The 19,959-nt window shown below is 36.2% G+C and overlaps 1 protein-coding gene across 7 annotated transcripts in view; it reads right to left on the bottom strand.

The window, feature by feature from the left end:
* Positions 1-19,959, bottom strand: part of HDAC9 (histone deacetylase 9) — an 899,218-nt gene that overhangs the window by 763,611 nt on the left and 115,648 nt on the right. The window lies entirely within an intron of this gene.

Below are 19,959 nucleotides of genomic sequence, written 5' to 3'. Positions count from 1 at the left end.
GGTCCCTTCCCTCTACGCTTGTCCCCAATGGATTTTCCTTTCCCAAGTATAAACCAAGGCCCAGCCTTCACCCCCTTTAACCTCAACTGTTGAAGATTTTGCTCAAGGTATTTTTATTGCCATTTAAATTTTCTGTCCTGTACTCTTGCTTATCTGGAATGCATCCTTCTGCTTCCCAGATTATTTCTGCCTGAGGTTATGAAGTCTCTAACAAATAATTATGTTGTGGGAATACACTGATTTCATTAATGGAGCTATTACTGCACCCAGTAAAAATGTTGATGATGATAGGACTTTTAAACCAACTTTTAAAACCACTTTTAAGAGTTTTGTTTATTTGTGCAAGATCTTTACCTACCTTCAAGAGAAAATTTGAGATGGCTTAAAACACAAAAGCCCAAAACCCATTAACACTGCTTACAAAACTTAAGTCAAACAATAAAGAAGAAATGACATAAGAAAACCCAAACTGTGGAACCCCATTTGAGCACAACACATAACTGTGGTAGCTCAAAAAAAAAAAAAAAAAAAAAACCATTAAGTCATTTAGAGTGAATGCTATTCTGGTGCTGTGATCAAAGAGGAATTCATCACATAAATCTTTTTGTATAATTCACCCGGCAACATAGTGAGTAAGGTCTCTAACAGCAGCTTTCATAAGTCCTGCAAAGGCATCTTGCAGGGTCAGCTTCGTGGACATGCGACCCAGGCAACTGCACAGCACCTCAAGATTGGAAGAGCCCTACATCTGCTTTAGTGCTCTGCTGTGGTTGTCTTAAAATTCTTTATTTTTTATAACAAGGGTTCTCACATTCTCATTTTGCACGAAGCACTGCAAATTACACAGCCCATTTTGTCACTTTCATACAGCTTCTTCGATCAACCCCTAAATTTCTTGTTTGAGGATATTCCTCCTTTGGCAATATAAAGCACAGTATTTGCAGAATTGATCCTATGTTTTTCTGAGTGTTGAAAATAAATCGTATGGATAAAGACCCACCCCCCCCAACAAACACCGAAACGTAAGTCTTACAAACACTAAACATAAAGAATAGATTTCTCTTATTTTGGAGAAAGAAGAAAAGCCACTATTTTTCTCCCTTCATATATTAAGCTCAAGCACAGAAATAATGTATTTCCTGTGATGTTTTTTAGATGTAGTTAAATGTCTCAGCTGTAAAATCTGTAAACAGACTTCTGGTTTAAAATCAATCACCCTAAAGTTAGATGAAGTATAACTTCATCAAATTAAAAAATTTTATAGCTGAATTGTGCCTTCCATGATTTCCCCCTTGATCCTATTGTCTTAAGAAAAACATTTTTAATGTGTTCATAGAGAAGTAAAATATCCTCAGAGGGCATTTTGTATCTGACTCTTACTCGTTCCTACCACAGGGATGGACTCTTCGCCGATTCTTTATGAATTTTTGTGTAGAGCTGAAAGATATCTTTCCCATATAGAACACATCGAGTAAAACAGAGCTTGGCAGCTGCTGTCCATGTGATTGATGAAAACGGCTTCTGCAGGTAATCACACTAAAGGCCTCTATTAGCACATTAAGTACAGCACCAGAACTGCTGCTATTGGAACTTACTCCAAGGTACCATGATCCCAGCAGCCCTCCATCCTAGCTTAAACCACCCAGCCTTCCAAACACGGCCCTGGCACAAGAGACATGCCACTGGGCAAGACATCTCAGTTTGCCTGCATCTTAGAATCGAAGTGCATTATGCAAGAGCATCATCACCACACCATGTATACGGGATGTGGTGAAATCACAATGGAAAGAAGCGGGGGAGGTTTCCTCAAGAATGTGACATTCAAACTTATTTTAAAATATTTAGTTTTATTATCAACTCAGAATTTCACTTAAGAGGTGCAGGCTTATGTATGAGGCTAGAGGTGGATTAACTATGAATTAATGAAGCTTAAGTTCAAGGCTCCTTACTTGCCTAGGCACTTCCCAAGACTTTTTCACTCATTTTATTTGTAATTTTGTATCCTTTCTCTTAAAAAGGATCCCCAAACTATACAAGATCCACAACCCACAAAACCTAGGTCCTCCTCTGCATGGGTCATATTGACTTTTGACTCTCCTCAGAGTCCCTCTCAGAATGACAGGCTCACACAACTACATGCAGTTAGTTAACAGACTAAACTCTCCCCCTGAGCTCAAAGTCTTTGTGCTAATTCCACAGCCTTCCCCTAGTAAAAATATAAAGATAAGGGCAGGAGGGCACATGCATTTCCATGTCGATCCCAGAACCAAAGAGAGGGAAAGGGACAAAAAAGAAGGTGTGCTGAGAAGGAAGAAGTCATGAGACTGCAGCTCCTTTCTTGAAGGAGAAGTAACTTCTCACTTCATGGTCTCACCCCACAGCCAGCTTGAGATTTCTAGACAACCTCACTGGAGGGAAGGAAACATAATTTGCCTTTTATTTCTCTAGAAGTATTTCCTTCTAATATCACGGGTTTCCTTTATAACAGCGACAGAGAACATCGGGACTGTTGTATGGGTGAAATTGTATGTTAGGGGGGCGCCTGGGTGGCTCAGTTGTTAAGCGTCTGCCTTCGGCTCAGGTCATGATCCCAGGGTCCTGGGATCGAGCCCCGCATCGGGCTTCCCGCTCGGCGGGAGGCCTGCTTCTCCCTCTCCCACTCCCCCTGCTTGTGTTCCCTCTCTCGCTGTCTCTCTCTCTGTCAAATAAATAAATAAAATCTTTAAAAAAAAAAAATTGTATGTTAGGGGATGTGGTGTTACAAAAAATGGCTTTTAATCAAAGGATTTATATACCTATCACAAAAATGGAGTTTAAAGATTCATTTTCATAAGTTCATCTGCTTTATTTAACAGTGAACTTATTCATAAATTACAATGAAATTACTTAAAAAGATAATTATTCTTTATAGAAAATCACTTGGAAACAAAAATCACAAAATCAGAATAGAAATAGTAAAATATTTGAGTATTAAGCAGTCACCTTTATTCTATGAAAGTGTATGTGACTAAAAGTGGGTTTTTAAAGGTGTTGGCAATTCTTTTGCCACCAAACATTAACATTTCCACCAGATAAAAGCACAGTGATAAGGAATTGCAAGCTAAAGAAACTCAATTCACATGGATGCCACCTCTACCAAAATTTATTTTGATTTATTCTGGAAAGAAATGCAAATACATCTTTTGAGCACATATAGGCTAAAGAAGATTGCCATGAGACTTAAATATAATTATTATAACACAAGGGAAAGTGAATAAAAATGTATTAGCACAGTGGCTTACAAAATGAGACATTCAAAGCATATAATTCATCCAGTAAGCACTAGCAGGTCACACTGTTTCATATCAAGAGTGCAAACAAAAGTTCTCAAAATCTTAGGAAAAATTCTTTGAAAGCTATTATTACATAAAAGCTGTAAAAATAATAATATAATATTTCTAATAAAGAAAAAATGACAGCAAGCAGCAGGCTGCATTGTGAGTTGATGCTGAGGGACCTTTGGCTAGGTAGTACAAGCTTATCTTTACGAAGAATTTTCTCATATAGATTTAGCAGTTTTATCAGATATAATTCCAGGCTCTTTACTCGCACCAAAGAACAAAGCTGGTAACAAATTATGATCTTTTGAAATAGTTCAACCTTTAAACAGTTGTAGTTTTGCAGCATGTAAGAAAAACTGGTTGTACAATGCATTTTGGGTATGACTATGTACTTTTAGCATGTTCAGTTTCCATGAAAATGTGTCTTCTTAAAAATAAGCTTTTCCTTTGTTCTCCCATATAACAGAACACTCAGAAGATATCACAGCATCTCACATTGAACAGTGAATTTTTATATGTTCTTTCAAAAAAGATTTTAAGTCTTTTTATTCAAATAATTGGATGCACCAGAAAACTAAGGAAAATACTCGAATATTAAAAAGTTTCCACCAGAAGGTGAGAGGTCTAAATAAATTTGTAGCAGCCCTAGCTTAACGTAAATTTGTTGATCAATATTTCACATATAAGGCATTCAAAACAGATCTGTGTGAATGCGCTCAACCAACCTTTTAAATATCTCTACTTGAGTATCTTGCCCTTCAAGGGCAAAATGTACAAAATTAGACTAATCTACACGTTCCCAACCTTAAATATCCTTTCCTAACCAGGTCTCTCCTCTCCAGTTTTGCTTCCCTCCAAGTTACAGCCAGAATGATATTCCCAATCTACAAATCTGATTATGCTATCGCTCTGCTTAAAACACTCACCATGTTTCCAATTGCCCTTCATTCACCTGAATTTGGCTCAACACTCTCTGAGGTTTGCTCACAGCTCATATACCTCTCCACTCTGTCTCATAGTCTAGGCTGTGACCAGCCATGCTGAATTGCTCTGAATTCTATAGACGTATCAAAAATGTTTCTTGGGCGCCTGGGTGGCTCAGTCGTTAAGCGTCTGCCTTCGGCTCAGGTCATGATCCCCGGGTCCTGGGATCGAGTCCCACATTGGGCTCCCTGCTCGGCAGGAAGCCTGCTTCTCGCTCTCCCACTCCCCCTGCTTGTGTTCCTGCTCTCGCTCTCTCTCTCTCTGTCAAATAAATAAATAAAATCTAAAAAAAAAAAAAAAAAAAATGTTTCTCATCCTGCCCTAAAACTCTTTCCCCAATACTAGCCCCTACTCCTGCATCTTAAATCTCACTTCCACTGAAGCCCTAAACTAGCTTATGTTCCCACAGCATTCCATACTTCATTTTTCATAAACCCTAAGATAACCACACACTATTATTGTTCAGGAGGGGGATGATTCTCTCCCCACTCTTGAAGTTTCTCTCACGTGGGAGGAGCTTCTAGTGTGACACTCTTACTCTCCCCCCAAAGATGGAGTGACTGACCTGGTGAATTTTAAAAGGGCAATGCAATGTCTTTCTCCCAGGAGAAAAGAACCATTCTACCATTCAGAGGGCAAGTGCTTTGCTTCTCAATGATATTAATGTCACAGAGGCCAGGTGTTTCTCTCCATAAAGGAGCCTGTAGTTGCCCACCACTCCAGAACACTGTGACTAAATTTCTCATAGTATTAGAAAGGGTTTAGTATCAGGAAGCCCACTTGCCCCTTGATACAAGCTACACAGTCTCATACCATCTCTATCAGCATAAAGATGATAATTTTGTTTCCCATCCACCATACTCTTTTCTTTCATTTCTCACTTTGCTCAGAAATCATACAGGGACAAGGAGAGATTTTTACTGGGAACAACCAAACCCCCAAATTATAATACCTATGTGCTGTTTTTGGTAATAATCTATAAGCTCTGAGATACAAGGAACACGTGTCTGGTTTACTACTGTAGTCCTTGCAACCTAGCAGGTGCCTGGCTAACAGTAGGTGCTCCATAAATTGTTGTTTATTGAATAAATGAATAAACAATTAGATGCCATCCTTCCATCTTATCTACTCTTCAGGTACAACTATTACCTCCAGGGAAGTTATAGCTAGCTACCCTTAAAATATTTCTTGCTTTCAAATCCCATCTAACATTTTCAATCTAATAAATTTTAGACCCGTGACATCAATCTGATATACTTTTAAAATTTTTATTAATAGCACTCTATTGAAATAAAACCTAAATTGGAAACAGATGAGCTAGCACATTAAGAATTCACTAATTTGCAGTTCATTTTTATCCATTAGTTCACTGCAGAAAAAATCACACATTTAAAAAATAGTTCAAACAGCAATTTCACCAACATTTTAGCCTTAAACTTCACATACTCTAAATTTATCTTATCCAGGAACATATAATATAGACATGTTATGGTTAAATATAGTTCAAGATAGTTAAAAAGAGGCAAATTGGCATTTTTGGAAAGTAGATTAATGGGTTAATGGATTATATTATGAGTCAAGTTAGGGTACATTGATTATATTTTGAGAGTTTCTAGAACTCTCTGATCTAATTTTAACATTTTTACTGAGCATAAGAACAGCTATTAATATTCTAAATATGTTTGCTCATAAGTTTTATAAAATTACTATTCTGTGTTTAAATATATTGTTTTAAAAGGACCGATGTATTCCTGGATATGACTTCTTACTTAAAATCAAGGAACAAAAAAATAAATAAAATTAAGGGACAAGTTTTCCCTTTGAGAAAACAAATCTATAATTTTTTATGAAACTTAACAGAAAAATATAAATCATATAATAGAATTAATCTGTCAGAGAATGTTTCTTTCTTGTAAAGTATCTTTTATTTTAAGTGAAGAATGCCTGCATAAACTAATTTGTGGCAACTTCATTTTTATTCATTCAATTATATTTAAAAGTCCATGTATATGCATGAATACATAATTAAACGTTCTTCTAAGATTTGTCTCTAGACTTGAAGTAAAAAATATATATATTCTCAAAAGTTGAGAATTATGATGCTACTGCATAAAACATAGTGAAGGATTATATGTCAATATCTTCCTTTTGTATTTATGACAAAAGGGAAAACATTCCAAAAAGAATTGTAAATGAAGATCTAAGTTGTACAGGACAGGAACAAAATGTGCAAATAAGCAGAAGTCTTCTGGCATGTATTTTTAAACAGGAGGTTTTGAAAACTCCAAATTTAGCTTCATAAAAAGAGGTAGTGCAAGTGTGAAGCATGTGGTCATTTTGGCATACTCTGTGTATAACTTCTCTCTTTACCTATATAAGGATATAATAAAGCTTCAGAAATGTGCAAAGCAGAAATCCTCCAGTCCTGTTTATTCACTTTCAGTCAGGTAGTAAAATATCCTAATGTTCCATGAAGAAATCTTCAAAATGCACTGCTAAAATAGCCTGCTAAAGAGAAATCAACAACTTCTTTATTTAGATACTAAGCAGTTTAAAGGAAAAGATCGCAGGGGTTTTGGGTTTTTTATTTTTGAAGACCAGTATATCTGCAAGGATCAGTCAGCTTTACTATATTTTCATCATCTTTACTTTTTTGCACTTTTTTCATACTGTCATGCCCCCCTCTTCCTCTTCTATCCCCCATATCCTCCAACTTCCTTTCAAGCTTTTTTGGGGGAGGGTGTCTCAATATCCTTACTCTTTTTCAATTTCATCTCCTCTTTATTATCCTTTCTCCTTTTTCTGACTCCCTCTGGCCTTCTCTCACTACTATAATTATATTATATTTATACAGCCTCATATTTCTTTTAGAAATTCAACACTCGCCATTCACTGCTGCTTCTACAGTTCTTGGCCGCACTTTGTAAGGAAAATGTAAACTAAGGCCTCCTTCTTCCCGGTTGTCTAAGACTGCAGCAATGGAAGGAATGGCAAAGAGGTTCTGTGTGTGATGTGTGTGTGTGTGATGTTGCCCTCAATCTCAAGAGAATACCAAACTCTTCCTCTGACCTACATGTACGGCAAAAGCATCCACAATTGAGAAAAAAAAAAAATCACACTGTTCAGGGAGACGTATTTGTGCTGACAATTTAAACATGAAATGCTGCCTATTCCAATGGTGCCACATGACATTCAGTTCAGTTTTGAAGAACTCTGGTTTCTAAAGATCATGGTTTCAAATTTAACTTGAAATGGATCTGCAGAATCCGAATCAACCAATAACTATCAGTGTACGAATGAAACTGGATTTTCAGATACTAACAGCTCATTAAGTAGAGTCTTTGACCACCAAGATACTGAAACCATTCCTTCCTCTCTGACACTGAGTATACAAAAAGAGGACACAAACTAACCTAATAATCATAAGGTAGAAATCAACTTGGTAAGTATTAATAACAAGCAACATACGCCACTGCCAAAATGGCATGCAGTTATAAATATGAATAACCAACACAATCAAGATTGAGCCTAGAAATGCACTTAACTAAGATGTTCAAAACCTAAATGAAGTTAATTGTACAACTTTACTAAAAACGTTAATTAAAAGATGTACCATTTTCCTGAATAGGATGATTAATACTGTAAAGATGTTAATAGTACAAATGCAAACTATTTTGAAGAGAGACTTTATAAACTGAATTTAACATGTTGGTTCTGGAAGAAAAAGTATGTAATAATAATCAAGAAGAGTTTTAAAGAGAAAAAATAAACTAGACTTAATTTAAATAGTATGATACTAGTAGAGAAATAACATCATTATAATAAAGTCTACAAACAGACACAAGAATATATAAATTTAGCATAAGATAAAAATAAAATCAAACTGCTCTTTTATTCCTCACACTGTTAAAACGATGGATTCCATAGGAATTATTAAAGTAGAAACAATGTAGGAGGTTTTGTTATTTATTTGTATCAGAAATCTTGGGGTTAGGGAGGTATCTGACTGCCTGTATTTGAATTGTGATGCCATCAATTAAAGCTATATAATAACATTGAATAAGTTGTTTATCCATCATCTATAAAAGAAGGATTAACAGTATCTTATTCATAGGGTTGTTATGAGGATTGAATGAGAGCATGCTCATAGAGTGCTTAGGTGCCCAACAAACATTACTTGTGGTTTTTATTCTTAGCATAGGAACAAAAGCCAGAAACCATAAGCAAAAACAATGATAAACATGAATATATCAAATCTTCAAGGTTCTTCTGCAACAAGTATCACAATAAAGGTAAAATTCCAAGTATGTAAAGATTTACAACATATATCAAGGATATATTAAAAGCTTTTTAAGGGACCCCTGGGTGGCTCAGTCGGTTAAGTGTCCAACTCTTGATTTTGGATCAGGTCATGATCTCAAGGTTGTGGAATAGAGCCCCACGTCAGGCTCCATGCTGAGCATGCAGCTTGCTTAAGTTTCTCTCTCCCTCTCCCAAGCCCATTACGCCCACCCCACCTTTCTCCCTCTCTCTCTTAAAAAAAAAAAAAAATTCTTTAAATCAATATGAAAAATAAACACCTTCAGAAAATTACGGCCAAATGTCATAAGCAAGCTGTTCCCAAGAGATATATAAAGGCCCCACAAACATATTACTAATAATCAAAGAAATATATATCTTTTTCTTTTCTGATTACAAGAACTGATTATTCACAGATTAGCAAAAACTGATTATTCACAGTACTGAAAAGACTAAAGACAAAAAGCTTTCTCATGCAATATGAGACAATAAATTGGTAAAACCTCTTAGAGAGTGGTTTATAAAGGTGTATGCATTTAAATATTTAAATTTAAATATGCACTACCTTTCCCTAACAGTTCTATTGGCATGAATTTCACCTAAGGAAACAGAGAAGTACAAAAACATATAAAATAGGTATTTTTTCACCCTGTTGTTAAAAAAGCAAAACAAACAAATCAATAACCTAAGAGGTAAGTCTGTAATTACTAATGCAGAAATAGATCAACAGGTCAATATTCAGTAAGAAAAAACAAATAAAGAATAGCATATGCAGTATAATCAATCTTATTTCAAACACATATAGCAGCAATATAGGATTGTAATTGCAGAGAAAAAGTTCTGGAAGAATATAGATTAAAAACTGTAATCAGTGGTCATCTCAGTAGGATAAGATTATAAGAAGCTTTCACTTTTTAATTTATACTGTTGAGTACTGTTTGAGTACTTTTCAACATTTAAGAGTTGCTTTTATAATAAGGAAAAAAAAGAGACCTTTCCATTTTGGAAAAAATAAAAGATTAAGAACTCTTAACAATTATTCTCCTAGTCTCAGATTCTCACATAATGCTAACAGCTACCTGACTTCTTAAAACATTTTTTGCTTAGGTTCAATAAGGTCCTTGTCAAGAATTAATAGATACTTAAGTGTTAACTTCCTCTTTAAAAGAATTGCAATTAGAAGAGCCACTTATAAAAGAATTCACAAGCATGTTTCTTAGAATTTAACTTGCAAGTAACATCTCCACTAGGACTTGAAGCCAAGAATTATAATCCATAACAGGCAGAGCATTTAAAAAAAATCTTAGTAAGAAGGGGTCCAATTTAATTCGACTTTCAAAATGTTTTTTATACTTTAGAAGTGAAGAACTTCCCTACAGCCTAATAAAACCTGTGCTTTGCAGCATAATTTGTAGAAGGAGAAAAAATAATTTCTTCTCATTATATGTAAACGAATTCATTTCTTTCAAAAACTATAGTTATGTGGAAAGTTCGTAATTAGGATAGTAGAAACAAGATATTCTTTTTCATCAATGAAGAGTATTAGAATATTCTGGAGAGCAAATATTTTGCATTTTCCACGGTTTTTAAATTTTTTACTAAAGCAAGCTCTAACTATATTTAAATATGGAAGGCCACCACCCAATTTAGTGAACAATTTCACTTCCTCAGGAAGCAGAGGAACCAGCCCATATGACTAGATATTATACCCCTTAGAAAGAATTAAGCTGGATTCCTCCAAGAGAAACTAACTTCCCTATCTCTACGGCATAAAAAATGAACATTACTTGTTCTTAGTTTAGAACTCATTCCTCCTGCCAAAAATTGTACGTCCCCCAGATTCTCTTAGGAAGCATCATGTTGCAAAGCAGAGCATTCTACACCAACATTTACCAGATATCTAATTTTGAGAAAGTTTAATGTACACATCTGTAAAATGGGAAAACATCACCTGCTTTATAAGGATGTGTGAAGACTAAATGGGATGCTGAGGCTAATGCTAATGCAAAATACAACATAAGGACTCAAAATATGCTACTTCCCTTTCAGCTTATTTGTAGCCAGGATAATTAAGAGTGAGTATCCCTAGAAAGAAAAAAAAATGTGAAATATTACAGTAATTGTAATTGTATAATTATAGTTCTATGATTTTCGAAGAATGTGTCTTCTCAGCCTACTTGAAAAATAGGGTGCTTAAATTAAAAAAACAAAAGTGAAGTCACACAAAGGTAAGTGGCCACTGACCAACCACCTCACATTTTAATTTCCCTTTTTTTATAACAATTAATTCATAAAGGAACAAAAACAAGAACACACCACCACTAGAAGATCTTGAGCAAGAGAGAAGTGATGGATCCAGTGTTTGGAATCTGATCACCTGATTCCTGGTTTATTGGGCTAGCATCTTCCTATCTGCTGCATCACTTCTAGATTAAAGTCCCTCAAACCCTAAAATCATGACTTCTCTCCTGCTCCAGAAGCTTCAAGTGATGCTCTGATGTCTGCTTAAGTTCTTCTGCCTGATAATCAAGGTTCTGATCACACTTTCCCTCTCCATATTGAATCTCAAACAGATTCTCGAGTCGAGGTTAGGTCAGTTTACTCCAAGCAAAACACCACGTGGCTATCAGTTTCTGTGCAGGATTCATACCATCCCCAGATTTAGAACACTCCCTCCCTCTCCCTTAGTTTTGTGCAAGCCAATCCACTCTTCAGATCCAGTTCAAAACCTACCCCTCTCCCTCAACAAAATCATGAATGTGTATGTATTTACACATTTAGAGCCAGTTCCACAGAACTTATCACATCTACCAGTTTCATTTTTCTGTTCATACTATTAGTCTATGACTTGCTTTGCCTGGTATGGTCAGTTCGGAATAGAGTTGTGGCTAATATTATTCTATTTTGAATTCTTTAGAAAACTTTTATAAGGATAATAACAGCAAATTTCTTCATGGGTACAAAAAATAAGTATTTATCCATGTCTCCCCTCATCCATCACATACATTCTTGGTCAGAATTATGGCATAAATTTAGTATTCACCCAAAAAATCACTGAATTTTTCACTTTATGTCTTGTGAAAGGAAAATATCACTTTCCAAGGAAAGTATACATTTCTGTACTTATTCCTGTTACTTCATACATGCACCACGCACTGTGTGTGTCAGGCACTATGTAGATAGCATATAATATAATTTTGAAAACAATGTAGCAAAGGAGGCATTTTTGCTCCTTCTTTATAGGTGACAAGATGGAGACTAAAAGGGCCAAGGTCACAAAGCCAGTAACAGACCTGCCCATCAAATAAGTCCCTTCAGATTGCATGGTCTCTCCCCTACACTTTGCTTCTGCCTCATCAGACAATGTGTGCTCATATTCAACCCTAGCTCACTATCTCCGCCTCTTAATAACATTTAAAGTTTCAAATCAATTATTATCAAAAGGAAATTTTTTTGAGATCCAGAAAACTATTCAAGGGGTTGATTTTTTGTACATCACTGAGAACACCAGTGATAGGAAAGTGCTGGGCAGGAAGACTTTTCAAGTAAAAACAGCCATGAGAACGCTGAGAGTGCTTTCTTTTTCTTTTTTTTCTTTTTTTCTTTTTTTTTTTTTTTAAGACTAGACAAGTCTCAATTATGCTTTTAGCCCTGGACAAATGTTCTTCGACACTCACCAAATTTTGGCAGATGGCTGACAACAAAAGTAAAAAAAGCATCTTTTCTCACTCTTAACCCATTATTCCAGCAAATGTTCAAACAATAAAATATATAAGTTAGGGAGACTTTAGTAACCATCAAAGTCATCAGTATTTTCAAAGTACCTCAATCATCTAATTATTTTCCAGTATTTCCAAGCTCACTACAGAAGAGTCCCATTGTGTAGCCCTAAAGCAAAAGTCCAATGAAATATATTTTCAAAGAAAATGAACACAACATTTTTTAATGAGAATTACTTGTATCTTTAAAAGTAATTATAAGGAAGATACACTTTTAAAAATAAAGGAGACTGTACCTCTGAAACAAATAATACATTATATGTTAAAAAAAAAAAAAAAGAAGATATTAGGAAGGGAAAAATGAAGGGGGGGAAAATTGGAGAGGGAGATGAACCATGAAAGACTATGGACTCTGAGAAACAAACTGAGGGTTCTAGAGGGGAGGGGGGTGCGGGGATGGGTTAGCCTGGTGATGGGTATTAAAGAGGGCACATTCTGCATGGAGCACTGGGTGTTATGCACAAACAATGAATCATGGAACACTGTATCAGAAACTAATGATGTAATGTATGGTGATTAACATAACATAATAAAATTAAATTAAAAATTAAAAAAATAAATAAAAATAAAGGAGAAAAATAACACAGAGATTCAGAGATAAGGCTGTCAAAATAATTCTACCTTATTAAGTAATTCAGTAATGAGAATTAAAACTACAATTAGATACTATGTTCCCTATCAGGCTCCTTTTATTTTTCAAATATAGCAGCTAGTATTGATAAGCAGATTAAGAAGCCAGACACTTTTTTTTGTTATGTCAATAGGAGCATAAATTTAATACAAACTTCTGGAGAATATTTTGGCAGTATGTGTATAAAGCCTTCAAATGTTTATATGCCTCAACCCAGCAATAACATTTTTAGGAATTTATTTTAGGTAAATTGTAGATGATGTGCTCAAGAAGTTATGGGCAAAAAAATTAAAATAATTTATAATAGTAAAATACTCAAAATGACCTAATTCTATAACTACATCAGTAGATTATTGGAAATAAATTATGGCATGCCCAAAGAATGGATGCTAAGCAAACATATAAAAATCCTATTTTAGAAACACTATTTCATAACATGAAAATTGTTTATGATCTGCTATTATGTGAGAAAAAGTTAAAAACAGCATGTACCCTAATTTGTTCTTTAAAAATGTTCAAGGTCATATCTGCATTGGGAGGGGAAAAAAATAAGACCCTGAAGATCCACTATGTGTGGATGGTAGACTAAAGATAATTTTTATATCCTGAGGTATGTGTGATGACTAGATTTCAAGGACACCCAATGACCCCCACATCTGGCATTCACTCCCTTGTGCTGTAAACTCCCACAGTGTATCAAGGTTGGTAAGGTGGGATCCCAGGAGGGATAGTATGTCACTTCTAAGGGTAGTTCATGAAGATATTAGAGCTTCTACCTCAGTCTCTGGGATCACTCCCTCTGGGGGAAGCAAGCAGCCCTGTGGAGAGGTCTACATGGCAAGAAACTGAGAACTTCTGCCAACAGCCAGTGAGCAACTGAGGCTCCAATCCAATAGATATGTGAGTGAACCATCTTGGAAATGGGTCCTCCAAACCTTGCTCAAGCCTTGCTCAAGCCTTCAGATGACAACAGCCCTCACCAAGAGCTTGATTGCAACTTCATAAGACGTTGAGCCTAAAAAGCCCAGATAAGCCACTCCCACATTTTTGACTCTCAGAAACTGTTGAGAAAATAAATGTGTGTTGTTTTAAGTTGTTAGATTTTAGAGTAATTTGTTACACAGTAGTGGCAATTAATTGTGTTTCTCTATATATTCCAAAATTCCTTGGATAACTTGTACTACTTTTAAAATTAGAAAAAAATGCCATTTTTTAAAAAAATTTTTAATTTTAAGATTTTATTTATTTATTTGATAGAGAGAGACATAGTGAGAGAGAGAACACAAGCGGGGGGAGGGGAAGACAGAGAAGCAGGCTTCCCACTGAGCAGGGAGCCCGAAGTGGGGCTCGATCCCAGGACCCTGAGATCATGACCTGAGCCGAAGGCAGACGCTTAACGACTGAGCCACCCAGGTGCCCCCAAAATGCCATTTTAAAACATTAGACATTGTCAATATAATCCTGATACAGATTTTAAGATTAACTTCAGTGTCAAGTTTTCAAGCTAAATGTTTCCAAAGGATCCTCACACAGGTAACACCCGTACAAGTCCAGCAGCAGAGAGGTCCTTCAAATTGAATTCTCCAACAGCAAATCTGAAAGCCTAAAAAGTCCTTTGCAAATAAAGAATAAAAATAAGTTAACTAAATATTCAATGAAAATATGCAAGTAATTTTTTAAAAGAGAATAAGCTAAATCTAAGGAAAGTGGAGAAAAGAAACACCAAATATATAAGCAATTTTTTTTTCTTTATTAACATATAATGTATTGTTTGTTTCAGAGGTACAGGTCTGTGATTAACAATCTTACACAATTCACAGCTCTCACCATAGCACATACCCTCCCCCCAATGTCCATCACTCAGCCACCCTATCCCTCCCACCCCTCTCCATTCCAGCAACACTCAGTTTGTTTCCTGAGATTAAGAGTCTCTTATGGTTTGTCTCCCTCTCTGGTTTCATCTTGTTTCATTGTTCCCTCCCTTCCCCTATGATCCTCTGTCTTATTTCTCAAATTCCACATATCAGTGAGATCATATGATACATGTCTTTCTCTGATTGACTTATTTCGCTTAGCATAATACCCTCTAGTTCCATCCACATCACTGCAAATGGCAAGATTTCATTTTTTTATTTTATGGCTTAAGCAATTATTTTTTAAAAATAGTAGAACATGTACATTCTAGTAAATAAACCCAAAGGCATTTGGAGAGAGAGAGAGAGAGAAGAAAAAGCTAATCTTTGCTCTCAGGAGACAAAGACCAAAAAATAAAATGAGAGATAAAACCACTACTACCAGGGGCACCTGGGTGGCTCAGACCGTTACGCTTCTGCCTTTGGCACAGGTCATGATCCCGGGGGGATCCTGGGATTGAGCTCCAATGTGGGCTCCCTGCTCCATGCGGAGTCTGCTTCTCCCTCTCCCTCTGCCCCTCCCTCCCACTTCTGAGCTCTCTCTCTCTCTCTCAAATAAATAAATAAAATCTTTAAAAAAAACATTACTACAGAAAAAATTAAAAGAATTATAAAGAGTGCTATGTACAGTTTGCTGCTAAAAAACTTTTAAGTTTTGTAGTGCCTGGGTGGCTCAGTCAGTTGAGCATCAGACTCTTGGTTTCAGCTCAGGTCATGATCTCTGGGTCGTGAGATGAAGCCCCACGCAGAGCTCCTAACTCAGCTGGGAGTCTGTTTGAGATTCTCCTCCCTCTCCCTCTGCCCCTGCACCACCGCCCGGCTACTGCCCCCCACCCCCCACCGCCCCCGTGCGCATGCTCTCTCAAATAAATAAATCATGTTTTTTAAAAAAAGCAAAAAAAAACAACAAAAATGTTTTAAAAAAATTTTTTAAGATTTTATTTCACTGGAGAGAGAGAGAGCACAAGCAGTGGGTGGAGCAATGGGAAAGAAGAAGTAGGCTCCCCACCGAGCAGGGAGCCTGATGATAGGCTCAATCCCAGGACCCCGGGATCATGACTTGAGCAGAAAGCAGATGCTTAACTTACTGTGCCATCTAGGCACCCCTTAAAAATTTTTTTTTTAGTTTCAGCAAGATTAAAAGATTCTCCCAGAGGAGAACGTACATCAAAAGAGATCAACAATTCTAGAAAAAAGGAAAGTAAACAACTATTGCCAAATAAAGTTTCCAGGCCGTGATGATTTTAATATGTTAGTTCTTTAAACACTGAAGGCACAGAAAAATGTAGGGATATTTTTTATTTTTTATTTTTTTTATTTTTATTTTTTTTTAAAGATTTTATTTATTTATCTGACAGAGAGAGACACAGCGAGAGAGGGAACACAAGCAGGGGGAGTGGGAGAGGGAGAAGCAGGCTTCCTGCTGAGCAGGGAGCCCGATGCGGGGCTCGATCCCAGGACCCCGGGATCATGACCTGAGCCGAAGGCAGACGCTTAACCGACTGAGCCACTCAGGCGCCCCTTGGGGATATTTTTTAAATCCATTTTAGGGTGTTCAAGGAACCCTCACCTTTCTGCTAGCTGATATGGTAGCCTGTATGTTAGAAAAAGGTCCCTTCCTCAAGATACTTGACTACCTTCATCTGCAAAACTACCATAGCTATTCAAGGAATGATATGATAGGTGACAACGTGCAGGTTGTACGATCATAAATGATTTGTCCAGTAACCCTTACACTGTACCTGGAAAAGAGCTGACAAAACAGAAAACTACAGATACTTTTTATGAACACAGAAGCAAAAGTGTTAGATGAAATATACATCAAACACAGCAGGGTATTAAAATAATAATAAAACATGTCCAGTTGAGTTTATTTCAGGAACTCCAGAATGATTTAATATTAGGAAATCTACTAATAAATTTATGACATCAATAGGTCAAAAGCACTTAAAACAGAACACTCCCTCAAAAAAAAAAAAAAGGTAACTATCTGGGTATGTGTCTCTGGGCTAGCAAACCAGGATAGTTTAATGTAGAGTTAGCACCCTATTAGGCATTTAACAGAGTTGTTTTCAATGAAGTCGGATATACATACGCCCATCACTAACATTAGAACGATAGCATGATAGTCTTACCAATGCAATAAAAAAAAGAGCTAAGATTTATAAATACTGGAAAGGCAGCTTATATGTACATATAATATTGCTGCTTATCTTTTTTAAAAAGAGATTTAACTTATTTTGCTTCTTTCTTTCCCTCTTCCCCTTCTTTCCCTTGCTCGCTCTCTCTCACACACACACAAACACACACACACACACAACACACACGCATACATTCATACATCTCATACTGCTACACACCTAGAAATAAGATTATGGTTATCTAATGAAAAAAGAAAGGGAGAAAAAAGGTCTTCTGAAAAGGTGCAGGACAAAAGAAGCCTTAATGAAGAATTTACACAATTCTAGATAGCCATCTTACATATTAATGCGATATACCAAGATGAGTGATTTCTCTATTTTCAAGGAACGACATGTGTTTCAGAAGTGGTCTAAATATGTATTTCTATGACTGGCAAGAAGAGCTCGGAATATGCCAGTAAAGCCCAAGGGTCTATAAAATACATTTCCAGCCCGATACAGGTCTATTCTTCAAGAAGACAAAAGCAACAAAGTCCCTCATTGGATAAAGCGAATAAAAGATTTCCCTTCATCTACCTTATTTTCCTGGGAGTCCTAACCTACAAAAGTCAAAATGTTCTGGGACGACATTTGGAAGTTCTAAGAACAAGGTACCCTTTTGGTGCCAAATGCCAAAAGCTCTTTGAGGAGGACACAGTCATTTCCTTCGATCCTCAATACTTCCTTATTAAATCATTTAAGTAAAACAGACAACTTATTAAGCTACTAAACCTTCATATAGTGAAAAGGGAATTATGCACCCCCATTAGGATAAACATAGATAAATTTGGCAGAGATCACTTTTCACGTATCCTTCTCCATTCCACAGCATCAGCTACAGGATCTCACACATTAACAGAAAACTTAAATATATTGACTAAAATCAGCCTATTGCATCGTTCCAAGTCATATCTCTCCACATAAAGAAAGGACTGAAACTCTCTCTAGGTGATTTATGTCTCCCATCTAATGACATTAAATGCTTTCTTCAAATGGGTCAAGCAGCATCAGATGGCACATTTGAATTTTTGTCTTAATTGGCTACACTATGTGAGATATGAAAAAAGGGGTTAACTCATTGTTTAAATATAGAATTTTATAAGAGAATAGAAATGATCACTTTACTACCAAGTAATATTTTTTATCCATATCACCCTTTCATTTCCAGGAAACAGAAAATAAGATCAAGTGTTTCCTAACAGACAGTATAAGCCCTATAGTACTTAAGAACAAGCTTTTCTATCATTTTACATTCTCTTTCAAGAAAATATTTAATGGTTCCATATGTAAGTAATTGTAACAGTATAATCTCCCCAAACAGCCAGAAATAATAAAATATTTTCCATGATCCTCAGTTTGCTTTAAGTGGACAGAACTACAACTAAGATGTCTTTATAAATAATGCTTTGCTTTATTTCCTGCTGCCTGCTACACAGCGTATAGGTATGAACTGCTGCATTCATTATTGAATATCGTGATCTTATCACTTAGTTTGTTAAAGACATAAAAGCAGGATTTAGATTTGGTAAATTCGGTGAACATTTTCTTCCTATGCTGTTTCATATCACACAAGAACTTACCAGTTTCTCAAAGCACTTGGTATCAGTATCATTCTTAACTACATAGTCAAAAAGCACCAAAATGAGATTTTCCTCATTGATACAACTTTTAAAGTACATCAGTTACAGTGTATCTAATGAAGTGGAGTGAGAGAGATTAGACCTTTTTATGTATTAATCTGAGCTCAAAATAAATTCTAAGAAGCATCACTGTTATACAAGAATGGACAGAGGCATGTTTACCTCTGAAAGAACAGCTATGGCTAAGTCAAATGCCCCTTTTCATAGCTTAATGGGTGGAATTAAAGAGCATGAGTCAGACAGACCATTAAAATAACAGTAGCTTCAAATTCTGACTCTGACACTTTCTGTATGATGTGAATAATTATACTCCAAAGCCATTGCTTCCTTATCTGTAAAAGAGGATAAAAATATATACCCTGTAAAAAACAAACTGAGGGTTCTAGAGGGGAGGGGGGTGGGAGGATGGGTTAGCCTGGTGATGGGTATTAAAGAGGGCACGTTCTGCATGGAGCACTGGGTGTTATACACAAACAATGAATCATGGAACACTATATCAAAAACTAATGATGTAATGTATGGTGATTAACATAACAAAAAATTTAAAAAAAAAATATATATATATATATACCCTGTAATGTTATGTTGCTGTGAGGCTTAGATGCAGTAATATATCAAGTGATTAGCAGAGTTCCTGGTACTATAGAGTAAATAAACCTGCAGCTACTATTATAATGAAATTTATGTTCTAATATCACTAATCCTATAGATGAAATATCTTCTCCTCTTTAAAATGGGTAAGGAAGAAAACCATTTATGTGCTAAACTCACAGTGCTGGAAGGCCTGGAACTATGGAAAAATTATGACATAAGAGATCCTTCAGAGGTGCTCAGAAATCCATTATTTGCTGCCTGGTAGATATCCCAAGAAAGAGAGAATACTTCATCACATGTAATGGACAATCAAGGCTTCAAAATGCTTTACCAAGAGGTGGTGCCACCAGTGAAAAATAGAATTGCTAATTTCACATCTCTTAAAAGGAGGCTGTATCGGGCGCCTGGGTGGCTCAGTCGGTTAAGCGACTGCCTTCGGCTCAGGTTATGATCCTGGAGTCCCGGGATCGAGTCCCGCATCAGACTCCCTGCTCGGCAGGGAGTCTGCTTCTCCCTCTGACCCTCCCCCTCTCATGCTCTCTCTCTCTCTCTCTCTCTCTCTCTCTCTCATTTTCTCTCTCAAATAAATAAATAAAATCTCTAAAAAAAAAAAAAAAAA

The sequence above is a fragment of the Mirounga leonina genome, unplaced genomic scaffold, assembly GCF_011800145.1.
Source record: "Mirounga leonina isolate KUSES-001 unplaced genomic scaffold, KU_Mleo_1.0 Mir_174, whole genome shotgun sequence".
In the NCBI taxonomy this organism is placed as follows: Eukaryota; Metazoa; Chordata; class Mammalia; order Carnivora; family Phocidae; genus Mirounga; species Mirounga leonina.
The sequence above is the reverse complement of the archived record's forward strand: the minus strand, read 5'-3'. Positions and strand labels throughout refer to the sequence as shown.